The following is a 4,348-nucleotide window of genomic DNA, read 5'->3' as shown; positions in this document are numbered from 1 at the left end:
TTATGTGTTTCAAATACAACGAGAATCCTTCATTTTTCTTTTATACATATAACATTCAGAAGTGAAGTCGGTGTGAAGCAGAGCAGTAAATCCTGGAGCCTTTTTGTTTTTGTATACGAGCTGTAGCGGCCAGACGGGCGGCTTAACCACGGAACACAAAATAATGAGTCTCAGAATGTGAATACATTCACAGCAGAGAACTCAGACAGTCAATATCATTTTTCTATGTCTACAGAATAAATCCATATGCTATGGGGGCATACGGTGATTTACAGAACCCACCCAGCCGTAGAGAAACACATCCTGACATTTGAGAAGAAAAGAATTACCTCAACAATAAATAGTTTGACAGTTAACTTATAATAAATATCACTCAGGTCACATGGTGCTGCTCGGATATTAGGCAAAGTACTGTTGGATTATAACAATGAAGACTCGATCACATTGAATAGTAAATGAAAATATGTTTTACTTTGAAAAGAAAACCTGCAGAGAGTTGTACTTCATGTTGGTTTGTTTGCAGTGAAGGACTTTATGTTTTTGACTTTCTTGATTAACTGTTGTGACTCAAAGTAACTTTTTTTTGCAAACCAAACTAGTTATTTTGTGTAATTGTAATTCGATACTATGAAATTAACATAGTATATGTGATATAACACAGTAGTAGCAAAGACAAATATCTAACTAAGTGGCAAGTTTGTTAGGCCAACAAAGTTTAAAGTTGTAAAGTTGTTTCGGAAACATTTGTTTTTTATCTTATTTGTTAGAAATCTGAAATAAATAAATAAATAAAAACTCAGTGCACATGAACAGAATCTTCATAAGCCACAAGTTAGACAGAGTGGTGGGGACGTTGTGTCCTGGCAGAGGACGGTCAGTGCAAGTTCATCCGTGGATGAGAACTCATCAGACCACTGAGCAAAGACTTTTTGCATCCCTCGGTGACGAGAGGAAGACACAGAAAAGGCATCAGGAGGGTGATGAAGATGGACGGGGTTATTAACAGGATCAGGGTGTTGACAGGGGGGTCGCGGACCAGTCCACAGAGGGAGAAGTACTTCCTGTGGACAGCCAAGTAGACCTCGTCCTGCAGGGACCCGTAGCACCAATACACTACTGCCTTGTGGGTCACACATATCTGCAGCTGGTTGTAGACGCTGCAGAGACAGAGAACAAGTTAACGTTAAACTCAAACTTGCTCTATAAGTTGACGACCATTACATGAAGCAGTAAAACCAAATCCCTGCTGGCCTGTTGTTTGCCTTTGACTCTCAATCAATTCAACCCCACACAGCGTCTTTGGTTCTGGGCCGTTTCAGAGAATATTAAATCCTCTGAGACAAATCACGGAGCGATGGAGACTCCCAGCTCATTATGGATCTAGCAGTCGGCCACTGGTGTCGAGGAGGCAGCTTACATTTCACTTTGTCTCGTCTTATGGGCGAGCGATCGACCACAGTCTCACTGCAGCAGCATAAATTCTCACCGAGAGACGTTAAGGGTGGAAAACACGAAACAGATTCAATGGAGCCTTGCAGCTGGAAGCCTGATCAACAAGCCTGGCTCTCTGTGATGACGGACGCTCCACCCTCACAAGCCATTTGAGCTCTCTGGGAGCACAGCCTCCAACCATGTTAGCAGTAAAATATGGATTATTACAGCCATAATTAAACCCTGAACGTGGACAGAACAGCAAGAGTGAACCAGCTGCTGTCTGGGAACACGAGCCCAGGAGCACCAGTCTCGCACTTTTTTTCCTTTAAATGATGACTAATTAGCTGAAACTTTGACCTGCGCCAAATGAAGCCAGGAAACGGCAAAGTACCTGACTCTCCCATGAGGAGAGGTCATATATCTTGACTGAGAATGCCATTAAAAGAGTGGAATGTGCCTCTTTGGCGCAGCCTTGCAGAGGCTTCACCCACTGGGCTGCATGTTGAGCTGAGGAGCGGCTCCGAGCCACACGTGCACCGCCGGGATCGAACACAACACGGGCTCACGGCAGCCAGGAGACTTTTACACAGCAGCTGCACGTGTTTGCTGATCACACACAATTAATCACCAATACATATTTGTATTTAGGGAAAAAACAGTTCTTAAGCTAAATGATAAATGAATAGAAAATGTAATGTACCCTTTTACTGTAGGCCAAGGGCACCTGTCCTCATAGCCGCTGGTCTCCATGCTGTGGTTGAATGCCGACAGACAGTTGTCAACATCACTATGGAACATGAGCTGGTCACATGGCGGAACTTTTTTTTTAGCACCCATTCCTGAAGAAAAGGACACTCTGCGTCAAAGCTCAAATTCATACAGAGCTTCTTTGCAAAGCACAGTTTTCAAAGGGGTTCGAACCCCCGGACTTCTCCTCGGTGGACTGCTCACCTGTCCCTAGGAAGCCAAGAGCCAGAAAACACACAGTCAACTCCATCTGTCAGAGAAAAACATGGTGAAGCACTTGTTCTACAACAACATAAAATAAACAAGTCTGGAACCAACCAGGAATCATTTCTCCATGTAGAGTTCACTGTGAGTTCTCTGCTTCCTCTGTAAACAACCTAATCTGGCAGAATATTAGTCATCTTAGTTTGGGAGTAGATCTGTCATGTGGGCATTCAGGCTCACTCTGTCCAGCGTGAGAATCCATGTTCTGTCTGTCCTCCTCCACACTGGAGAGATCAGGCTCTAGATAGAACATCGACTGAATGAATAACCACATTATAAAGGCAATGCATGTTTTATACACAGAGAGAAAAGACCCATGTTCAAACTCATACTGCTTCTCCTATAAAATTATATTTACTTTTCTTCCCAGGCTGCAGTTTGTAACAGTCTCATCTGCAAGTTCATCAGCACATTTAGAAAGAGAATCAATATTTCAAACAATAACATTAAGTTTTTCATGAAACAGACGCGACGGCCATCTGCTTCCTGGACATTCCCACAAAGTAATGCATTTATCTCGTGCCTGGTAAACAGCTGTGATGAGGTTTTGCCTTCGATTTTACGCTAACACACACACACACACACACACACACACACACAGACACACAAACACTCTCTTTTGCTGCTTGTATGAAGAAAATATGATGACACTGCCAGATCCATGACCAGATATCTTACAAATGTATCAAACTGTGAGAAAAATGGGTTTAATGTTTTCCACATGATCTAAACTAGTCAAAACACGAGATATTTAACATTTATCAATATTCTAATACAGAAATTCAATGTTAAAAGTGATAAAGAGGAAAATTCTCTCCTTTTTCATACCTGAGCTTTTTCCGCTGCTGTTATTCTTTCCCCTTTTAGATCCCTGGTTGGAGCCTTGAATGGAATCAGCCAACTAACATGTCCACATGAAGTGCAGGTTCTCAAAGAGCTTCTGCGGTTATCTCATCCACTTTCCCCATTGGTGCAACCCGGAGCTAATTGGATCGTGCAACAGATATCCTGCTTCCTTTCCCAGACCGAGCATGGAGCATGGCAGTTCCCATGCTGGACTAAGACATGTTCCACACACAGTCCCCTGAGGGACACTGGAACCGAGAGGCCCCAATGTCAACAAGCCTGTAGGCTGCTATCTCAACTACATCAGTGCTTCGTTAATGTTCTCGTTCAGGGTCAGGACTGTATTCAGGACAAAGCCAAACTTACAGAAAACAGACAAACAGAAAGCGTCTACAACCACAAGGCACTTTGGGTGAACTTGCATTTCAGGGAATCATTTTTTAATTACCTAATTTCCTGAAGGTTAAGGTTCACAACTTAATCCACTGAAAAATAAAAATAAAACTCTATTGCTTTTGTCTTTCATAATAGTGAAAACATCCATTTGCCATGAACTTAATAGACGTTGAGAATCACTTGTGTTCAAGAGGGAATCAAAAGCATTTGAACACTGTAAAGTCTAAATCACATAATGAGTATTGATCAATATACCCTCATAACTTCAAGCTTCACTAATTCATAGTTTGGCTTCTTGGGGTCAGCAGAGCAAGCTGGAAACAACAACACTGATATATTATCAAATTAATATGTTTATTTTAGTGCATGTGTTAACAATCTTTTAGCTTTATACACATTGAGCAGATGCAGCTCAGCGTTAACAATCCCCAGGTCATGTTTCTGTACATACATACAAAAGCTCTGGAGAACAATTTGCTCTGAGGTTTTACAGAATATATAATAACATTACATTTACAAAACTTTTTCCATTCGCAAGTCATTTTTTGAACAAATCCTGATTCTCATTACAAATCACAGAATCCTCCCAAACCTCTCGTTTCACTTCCTCCATATTAATGGATTTCCTGTGGAAAATGTAACCGCCACTCTGTGGTTTTTG

The sequence above is a fragment of the Platichthys flesus genome, chromosome 13 (assembly GCF_949316205.1).
Source record: "Platichthys flesus chromosome 13, fPlaFle2.1, whole genome shotgun sequence".
Lineage (NCBI taxonomy): Eukaryota > Metazoa > Chordata > Actinopteri > Pleuronectiformes > Pleuronectidae > Platichthys > Platichthys flesus.
The sequence above is the reverse complement of the archived record's forward strand: the minus strand, read 5'-3'. Positions refer to the sequence as shown.